The sequence below is a fragment of the Dipodomys ordii genome, unplaced genomic scaffold (genome assembly GCF_000151885.1).
Source record: "Dipodomys ordii isolate 6190 unplaced genomic scaffold, Dord_2.0 Scaffold226, whole genome shotgun sequence".
Classification (NCBI taxonomy): domain Eukaryota; kingdom Metazoa; phylum Chordata; class Mammalia; order Rodentia; family Heteromyidae; genus Dipodomys; species Dipodomys ordii.
Genome location: NW_012267442.1, coordinates 1389016 through 1399789, shown reverse-complemented (window position 1 = coordinate 1399789; position 10774 = coordinate 1389016).

Here is a 10774-nt window from a genome sequence, read left to right as displayed (position 1 = left end):
GTACATGCAAGAAAGCCTGTTAATTGCCCCTCAGTATTTAATCTATCATTCTTTAATACAATAATAGAACATCCCCTTTCAGTTTTGGCTGTGAACATATGTATAAGTAGTAGTTATATTTTCCAGTTTTTATGGAAGCTATTGGGAGCCATGTACCTAAATTATTCTTAAAGAGTTACAAATAAAATATGTACAATTTTTGCAGCCATTGCCTAAAAAAATTCTTAAAGGATCATGTTTCTAGCAATGGCAGAATAGAAATTTAAGACAAATCTCATTATAAGCATTTATAGAATTTGGTAAATTCAGTTTCTTTCTATTAAGCTGGGATGAAGTATATTAGTCTTGTGGAATGATGAAGTAAAGCTAAGAAAATGCTAGACTGACAGAGGAATTACTTAAGAGAAAAGATATGTTTGACTAGATAGCTAGATCGATAGATAGATAGATAGATAGATAGATAGATAGATAGATAGATAATGTGTGTGAGAGACAGAGACAGAGACAGAGAGAACCATAGAGATGTTTGCCCTTGAGTTCTCTACTGAGTACAAATCACTGCACGTATGCAAGGAAATCACACAATGCCAGGGAAAGAATCACCCAAAAAGAAAAGAAGAAATGAAGCTAGACCTCATGCCAGGTGGAAAAATGTTTCTGTTCCTAGCAACCAGGATGAAAAGCCTCATAATTCATGGGCATTAGGGAGAATTCTCAGAAATCCACATGGAACACTTACCAAGAATGATTGTATTCTGAGCCATAGAGTGCATCCCTCAAATTTAAAATAATACAAATCATATAAAAATCATGATTTTTGCTTGCAATAAAAATAATTTAAGGTTCAATAACAGACAAATACCTGGAACATCCACAAATATTTGGAAATGAGGTAACATAGTAAATAGTCCATGGCAAGAAAGGGCAAAAAAGATGGAAAGTATTTTAAACTGGATGAAAAGTAACAGCCATTTATTCAGATTTATAAGGAAAAAAAGACAACTTGTAAAATGTAACCAATATGATATGACATAACATTATAATAGGTAATACAAATTCTATGAATAATAAGGAAATGTTAAGAACAACTTTATGACAAAAGTAAGTATAGAATAAACATGAAATGGATAATTCTTCAAACAACTTGATGAAGCCTTCTCTTAAGAAGAAATTGAGAGTGAAAATCACTCTACTTACTAACATAGTTGAAAATATAGCACTAACAACAAATTCTTTTAGAACATTGAAACTGAAAGGACATTTCCCAATTCTTTGTGTAAGATCTTCATTACTCTGATTCCTAAACCAGTGAAACAAATATAAGCTACAAGTAATTATCTCTCATAAGCACAAAGGCAAGAAGAAAACTAACAAAATCTTACTGAATAGAATCCAAAAGTATATAAAATTTTAGCATAAAAATGAGATACTTGGCATTTATCTAAAAACTTGGGAAGAAACTAGAAATACTAATGAGAAAAACTAAAACTACATGGAAAAAACCTACTTATCTTAAAATGTTTATGATATCAATTTTTGCCATGCTTATCTATAAACTCAATGTAAGCCTAATCAGAATCCCCAGAATACAAAGAAGTAATTTTAACATTTATATGGCAAGACCTAGCATAGACGATTTTGTCAAAGTACAGAGCTAAGGACTTACATTTCCCAACTTAAAATCTTATGATGAAGCCACAATAATCAATTCAGTATATGATACATAAATTAGTGAAATAGAATAGTAGGTATTCTATTGAAATTGGGAAGTATTTCAAGTACTGAAATTGGAGTATTGAAATTAGACATATTGTATAGGTGTTCAATTTTTTTTTAATTTGTACTTTTGGTGGAAAAACAATAGTTTATTCAATAAATTGTATATTAAAATTGGATATTTATAAGTTAAGAAATGTAATCCCAAACTCATACCTCTATAAATCTAAGATGAAAATTCACTTAGGCCTAAACATAAAGCTAAAACTGAAGGTTTAAAGAGAATACAAGTGAAATATTTTGGAGATGATGGCATAGGCAAGGGATTTCCGCAAACACATTAATATGTCCTTTGGTTAAATACTAAAAAAACTACCTCAATAGTAGAGTCAACTAATATGTGTATGTTTAATTTTTACCCAATGACTGGATTATATTATACCTATGGAATTATAAACTGCTGAAATTGGTTTATATTATCCTATCAATGATGCCAGTGATAATTTTGGTGTCTTTAGATTCATGCCACGGTGCTCTAATTGAAATTCTGAAGGTTTGCAGTGGGTCTTCTCAAGTCTTCAGCTGACCACAATCAATGCATTCAGAGAGAAAAATTTCCCAACTGAAAAAAGATACCCCAAATAAAGTTTCCAAACAAATAGAGCAATCCAAACGATGCAGTACTTACAGCTCACATGGAATATGAAATCAGTCCTGCTCTCCCCTCAGTCTGTCCTGGAAGCAGTGGGTTCCTTATCTTCAAGATATGAACACCCACTTTACTAGAAATTAATTCATTACAAAGACCTCCTTCTTCCTTGCTATAGTCAAGCTTCACAAATCCCATTAATTTTTCAAAATGTTTGTATAAAAAATAAGATCCTTAATAAAAGCACAATTCAACTGTGTATGCTGATGTGATGCATAGGTATGTGTAATGAGAATACATTCTTTTATTTTTTATTGTTAAGATGTTGTTCAGAGGGGTTACAGTTACATGAGTAAGGCAATGAGTACATTACTTGTACTCAATCAATCATTGCAAACCTTCTGTTCCTTGTTGTCTCACTATCCCTTCCCTCCCCAAGCTCCCACACTCCTAACACCCCTCCACCCCTTTTGCCATCTGAAGTTGTAATGTTCTTTTCCAATATACTGTTCTGTGGGTATCTTTGTTGCAATGCGTCATCCTGTGTCCTTGTTTCAGTGTTTTTTTATTCCTCTTTCCCTCCCCAGATTAGACATGTGTATGTATAAAGTGCAGGGTGTCAAAATCGAGTACATTAACAACTGGAGATATGCCATGGGGAAAGAACATACAAAAGAAAGAACAACAACAAAAAATAAAATCACATGGTACATTTAAAACAATAACAATAAAGACAGACTTCTTGTGTCCATGTCTTGGGGTCCATTTCACTTAGAATTATCTTTTTTTTGGAGGGGGTCCGGTGTGGGCCTGAACTCTGGGCCTGGGCGCTGTCCCTCAGCTCTTCAGCTCAAGGCTAGCACTCTACCACTTGAGCCACAGCGCCACTTCCGGCTTTTTTTTTCTGCTTATGTGGTGCTAAGGAATCGCCTCATGCATGCAAGGCAAGAGCTCTACCACCTTCCCAGCCCCAGCATCATCTTATATAGTCATTTGTACATGAGTTTTGAACTTTTCACCTCATCTGATAAGATTATCCTATATGTATACTAATTATTGCAAATAAGAGAAATCATGGGACCTAAATTTCTTTGGGACTGAGTAACCTCACTTAATACGATTTTTTCCAGATCTTTCCAGTTCTTAACAAATGGGGCCATGTTTTTTTCTGATGAAAGCATAAAATTCCATTGTATATACGTACCACATTTTCTTGATCCATTCATCTACTGAGGGGCATCTGGGTTGGTTCCATATTTTAGCTATGGTGAATAATGCTGCCATAAACATAGTTGTGCTGGTAGTTTTAGTATGGCCTTGTTGGTGATTGTTTGGGTAAATGCCTAAAAGTGGGATTGCTGGGTCATAGGAGAACGCTATGTGTAGTCTTTTGAGGAACCTCCATACTGCTTTCCAGGGTGGCTGAACAAGTTTACACTCCCACCAACAATGCAGTAGGGTTCCCTTCTGGCCACATCCCTCCAACATCTGTCATTATTAGATTTTTTTTTATTATAACCATTCTAACTGGGGTGACATGGAATCTCAATGTTGTTTTGATTTGCATTTATTTTATGACCAAAGATGTCGAGCACTTTCATGGGACAACTGGTCATTCTTATTTCTTTTTCAGAGAAGTCTCTCTTTAAGTCTCTAGCCCACTTATTAATAGGGCAGTTGTTTCTTTGAGGACTAATTTTTGGGTGACTTTATTTTTTGAGTACTAAGTATATTTTAGATATGAGGCCCTTGTCTGTTGTATGGCTAGTGAAGATCTTCCAGTCTGTGGGCTTTCTATTGATCTTTCTAGCTATGTCCTTTGCTATGCAGAAGCTCTGCAGTTTCATGCAACCCATTTGTCCAACCTTTCTTTGATTTATTGAGTTTCTGGGTATCTATTAAGAAAATTTTAACCTATGACAAGAAACCCTGGCATTTCTCCTATTCTTTCTTGTAATATTTTCAGGGTGTCTGCTTTTACTTCAAAGTCTTTGATCCATTTGGAGTTCATTCTGGTACATGGTGATATATAAGGATCTAGCCTTAGTTTTCTACAGGTGTTTAACCAGTTTTTCCAGCACCATTTACTGAAGAGGCTGTCTTTCTTCCATTCTATTTTTTTTGGCCTCCTTATCGAAGATTAGGTAGGACTGGGGTTTCATTTCTGGGTCTTCAGTTCTATTCCATTGGTCCCCAGGTCTATTCTTGTGCCAGTACCAAGCTGTTTTGATTACTATGGCTTTGTAGTAGAGTTTGAAGTCTGGTATTGTTATTCCTCCAGCACTGTTCTTTCTGCTAAAGATTATTTTTGCTATTCGGGGTCTTTTATTGTTCCATATGAATTTTTGGATTCCTTCTTCTATTTCATTGAAGAATGAGGTTGGGATATTGATGGGTATTGAATTGAATTTGTACATAGCATTGGCAAAACTGTCATTTTCATGATGTTAATCCTCTGTATCCAGGAACATGGGAGGATTTTCTACTTCCTTGGTTCTGCTTTAATTTCTTTTTTCAGGTTTTTAAAGTTTTCATCATAGCATTCCTTCACTTCTTTAGTTAACTCCTAGTTATTTTTTTTTGTAGGGCTGTTACAAAAGGAGTTGCTTTTCTGATTCCAGCCACTCTCTTTTCATTATTGGCATACAGGAAAGCCACTGATTTTTGAGGGTTAATTTTATACCCTACTACTTTGCCAAAGTTTTGGATCAGCTCGAGTAGCTTGAGAGTGGAGTCCATGGGGTGCTTTAAATACAAGATCATGTCATCTGCAAAAAAGGAGAGTTTTACTTCATCTTTCCCTATTTGGATCACCTTTATGTTTGCATCTTGTCTAATTGCTGTAGCTAGGCATTCTAAGTTGAAGAGCAGTGGAGAGAGTGGACATCTTTGTCTCATGAATTTAGAGGAAATGACTTTAGCTTTTCACCATTAAGTATAATGCTGGCTATAGGTTTGTCATACACGGCCTTTATTGTATTGAGAAATGTTCCCTGGATTCCTAGCTTCTCCAGAACTTTCATCATGAAGGGGTGTTGGATCTTGTCAAATGCTTTTCTGGCATCTATTGAGATAATCATGTGGTTCTCATTCTTGCTTTTGTTGATGTGATTTATTACATTAATTGATTTGCATATATTGATCCAGGTTCGCATCCCAGGGATGAATCCTGTTTGATCATGGTGTATGATTTTTTTGATGACTTGTTGAAGTTGATTGGCCAAAATTTTGTTGAAAAGTTTAGCATCAATTCTCATCAAAGAAATGGGTTTATAGTTCTCTTTCTTTGATGAGTCCCTGTCTGGTTTGGGGATGAGAATTATAACGGCTTCATAGAAAGAGTTTGGTATTGAATTTTCATTTTCAATTTCATTGAAGAATCATCTTGATTTAGTTTGGGCATGTCAATATTTGCTAGAAATTCTTCCATTTCATCCAGATTTGAAAACTTTTTAGCATAATGTTTTAAGAAATATTCCCTTATAATGTTCTGTATCTTGTTTGTTTCTGGGATGATGTTTCCATTCTCATCTCTGAGTTTATTTGGGTGTGTTCTCTTCTTTTTCTGGTAAGGTTTGCTAAGGGTCTGTCAATTTTGTTAATTATTTCAAAGAACCAATCGTTGTTTTGTTGATTCTATGTTGTTGGGGTTTTTTTTTTGGATTCTAGTTCATTTAATTCTGATTTAATTTTAATTATTTGTTTCCATCTACTGGATTGGGGTTTAGCTTGTTGCTCTTTTTCAAGGAGCTTCAGGTGCATAATTGTATTGTTAGTTTGAGATCTCTCCAATTTGTTGATGTAAGAACTCAGAGCTATGAATTTTCCTCTGAGTACTGCCTTTGCTGTGTCCCAGAGGTGCTGCTCATTTTTGTTAAATTCCATGAATATTTGAATTTCCTTTCTAATGTTTTCCATGACTCAATTGTGGTTCAACAGTGTGTTGTTCAGCCTCCATGTGTTATAGGGATTTCTTCAGTAACTTTTAGTGTTGAATTCTAATTTTATTCCCTTGTGATTTGAGAGAACACAGGTCATAACTTCAATGTTCTGAATTGGGACAGATTTGTTTTGTGACCTAAAATGTGGTCTATTTTGGAGAATGTTCCATGTGCTGCTGAAAAGAATGTGTAATCTGTTGTTGATGGGTGAAATATTCTATAGAGGTCTGTTAAATCTAGTTGGTCTATGCAGTTGTTTAGATCTGCTGTTTCTCTGTTGTGTTTTTACCGAGTTGATCTAACCAGCAGGGAAAGTGGTGTGTTAAAGTCACCAACAATCAATGTCTTTAGATCTATATGTGATTTTAGGAAAAGTAGTGTTTCTTGAATAAATTTGGGTGCTCTGGTATTTGGTGAATAGATATTTAGAATTATTATATCCTCCTGTAATAGAGATCCTTTCATTAATATGTAGTGTCCACCTTTATTTATTCTCACTAATTTTAATTTGAAGTTCTATTTTATGTGAAATTAGGATTGCTACTCTAGCCTGTTTGTGGGGGCCATTTGCTTGGTAGATTTTATTCCAGCCTTTCACTTTCAGAGCATGTTTTTGTGGGAAAGGTGTATCTCTTGAAGACAGCAGATAGATGGATCTAGATTTTTGATCCAACTAGAGATTCTATGTTGTTTGATTGGAGAGTTAAGAGCATTGATATTGAGAGTTAGGACTGAGAAGTGTTTGGAAGTTCCTGTCATGTTATCTACCTTGTGAGGGTTTGTATCACCTAGGTTCTTCCTATGTTTATCTGATTCTTAGGGGCTGTTTCTCTGCCTTCATCAAGTTCTAGTTGGTTCTCTATGTATAGAACATCTTTAAATATCTTGTAGTGCTGATTTGGTGGAGACATATTGTTTCAGTTTTTCTTTGTTGTGTTATAAAGGAGTTTCCCCTCAGTTATAAAGGAGAGTTTAGCTGGGTACAGTAGTCTTGGTTGATAATTGCTTGTCTTTAGGGCATGACATACTTCATTCCAGGCTCCTCTTGCCTTCTCTGCTGAGAAATCTGTAGTTATCCTGAAAGGTTTTGTTAGGTGGTTGATCTTTTCTCCTTGACAGCTTTAAGGATCCTTTCCCTGGTTTCTATTGATCCTATGTGGATTACAATATGGCAATGGGCTATCCTGTTCTGGTCTTATCTATTAGGGGTCCTAAAGGCTTCTTGTATCTGAACGGGCCTATCTTTTTGCATGTTTGGGATGTTCTCTGCTAGTATTCTGTTAAATAAGTTTTCTATACCTTTGGCTTCTGTTTCTAGGCCCTCTTCTACACCCATTAGCTTTAAATTAGGCCTTCTGATGGCGTCTTTTATATGTTGAATAGATATATCATATTTTTTGAATTTGTTTTGAATACTTGTCTATTCTTTCTCTATAATGCCTAGGCCATCTTCTATCCCATAGATACAGTCTTCTGCATGGTCTAGCCTACTGTCCAGACTTTCTACTTGATTTTTATTTTCCTTCCTTCTAATTCCTCAGTTTTGATGGCTTCAATTTCTTTGTTGAAGCTTTGTTTTAGATCTTGTATGGATTTCTTTGCCTCCTTGATTTGGTTTTCCGTGTTCTCTCTCAGATCTTGTAGTTGAGTGGCTATACTTTCACTGGACTCCCTGTCCTTTTGTTGGAATTCATTCAGCTTTCTGGTTGTGGATTCCATGAATCTTTTGTTTGCCTCATCACATTCATGCATAGCCTCATGTAGACTTTCTATTTTTTCATTCAGCATGTTTATCAGTAGCGTTTGTAAAGGATTTTGGTGGAATCCTCTGGATTTTTTATTAACTGCACTGTTGCCTGTTTATCCTGTGTGGGAGCTGAAATTCCTTGACGATATTCTTTTGTGTTTCTGTGACTTATTCTGCCCATTTTGGAATGAAAGCAAATCCAGTTCCTCACTAGAACACAAGTTCCAACCCAGAGCCCTGTAGTTGCACAGATTTTGGAGGTTTAGAATTAATGATAGGTATTTTCACTCTATCTCACCTTTTTAGGGAGTGAGGGTATATCCAATTATACCAGAGCACAATTCTAAGGCAAGAACTTACCCCAAACCCTGCAGTTGCACAGATTTTGGGAGTTTACAATCAATGATGGCTTTTTCCCACTCTATCTCACCTTTTGGGGAGTGTGATTATAGCCTATTACATACCAGAACACACATCTAAGACTAGCACATACCCAGAGCACAGTAGTAGCACAGACTTTGGGGTTTACAATCAACAATGGATTTCCCAATATCTCACCTTTTTGGAAACTGAGATTATATCAATTACACACTAAATCACAATTCTAAGACAAGCTCCCACCCAGAGCCCTGAAGTTACACAGGAATTAGAGGTTCACACTCAAAGTGGGTATTTTCACTCTATTTCTTCTTTTTGGAATTGTGTTCACCACCAGAACACAATTTAATGCAAGTCTGACCCCTTCAGTTGCACAAACTTTGGAGGTTCTCACTTAAAGACAGATGTTTTCCCTATATCTCCCGTGTTTTGGAGATGAAAGTATATCTAGTAGCACACCAGCACTCAATTTTAAGATAAACACCAACTCAGAGCCCTGTGGTTGTGCCAACTTTGTAGGTACAAAATCCAAATAGGTATTTCACTCTATCTCTCCTCTATTTGATATGTAAGCAAGCCCAGTACCACTACTGAGCATGGTTTTAAGATGAAGTCCACATCTGGGCAGGGTCTACACTGATTTTTAGAGGTTCCCTTTGTAGTTAGGTAATCCTTTATTTACCTCTGCTTATCTTTGTCAGGTGAAGGGTATTGTGCTTCAGAAGTGGGAGTTAATGAACAGCTGTAATCAGTGAGTAGCTTTGTTCTGAGGTTTAGGGTGGTTTGGGCTGAAGAGATAGCACCCTGAGCCATTTTAGCACAGTCTTACTGACCACAGATATAGTCTAACTCAATGATTCACACTTGGGGATCAACAAAGTAAAGAAAGCAAAGAGGGAGTGAAGGAGTAGAAATAATTATAAATCGGTGAGTTGTATTTAGGAAAAAGATTTATATATACAATGAAATATAGGAGGGGAAAAATCAGATTAGAGGAATGTAGCCAAAGAAAGAAACAGAGGGAAGAAAGTTATGACCTAACTTCCAAGTAATAAAGAGAAGAAAAATTAAAACAAAAAAACCCTGAAAAAAACAAAAGACAAAAAAATAACAAAAAATAAAAACAAAAACAAAAAAGAAACATTTATATACATAAAAAATAAAAAATTAAAACAATTATGTACATATAAACTAGTAATACTACCCTGGGAAGGTAGCGCAAACTCCTCCCTCTTCTTGGTTAAGTCTCCGCCCAGTGTCACCTAGGTAACAGACACACTTGGAGGCAGTCACCTCCCCCCCCTTCCTGAGGTCTCATCCCCATCCGGTGGGCCACACCTTCTTCCAGCCCCTGGCCTTGATATGTCTGGCCTGGCTATAGTTCCATCCTTTTTATTCCTGCTGCATAGGCTTCCAACTTGACCAGAAGCGGCTGCAAATAAACCTTTCCCTTGCCTGAATACCACGTGTTGCTCTCTTTCGTTGGCTGACAATTTTAATTTACCTAACACTAATATTGTGTAGTAGGCAATTGGGTGATCAACTTATACTGTGAATTATGTCTCTAAACAGTTAGGGAGGAAATCTAATGATCACTGTGAGCTGTGTATCCAGTTGTGAACTGAACAGCAATGAGGAAGGAAAAACAAAACAACAACAACATAAGACCAATGGGGCTGGGAAGGTGGGTCAGTGGTAGAGTGCTTGCTTTGCATGCATGAGGCCCTGGGTTCAATTCCTCAGCACCACATAAGCAGAAAAAAGCTGGAAGTGGCACCGTGGCTCAAGTGGTAGTGAGCTAGCCTTGAACTGAAGAGCTGAGGGACAGCACCCAGGCCCAGAGTTCAGGCCTCATGACTGACCAAAACAAAAGACCAACAGGTTGAGCATTTCTTCATGTGTCTGTTAGCCATCCTTCTTTCTTCTTCAGAGAAGTTTCTCTTCAAGTCTTTAGCCCACTTATTTATTGGGCAGTTGTTTCTTTGAGGATTTGTTGTTGGGGGATTTAATTTTTTGAGCTCCAAGTATATTTTAGATATGAGACCCTTGTCTGTTGTATGGCTAGTGAAAATCTTTTCCCAATCTGTGGGCTTTCTATTGATCTTGCTAGCTATGTCCTTTGCCATGCAGAAGCTCTGCAACTTCATGCAATCCAACCTCCCTAGCCATAAAAGAAATGCAAATCAAAATAACATTGAAATACCACCTCACCCCAGCTAGAATGGCTATAATCAAGAACAACAACAGATACTGGAGGGTATGTGGACAGAAGGGAACCTTACTTCATTGTTGGTGGGAATGTAAACTTGTTCAACCACTTTGGAAAGCAGTATGGAGGTTCCT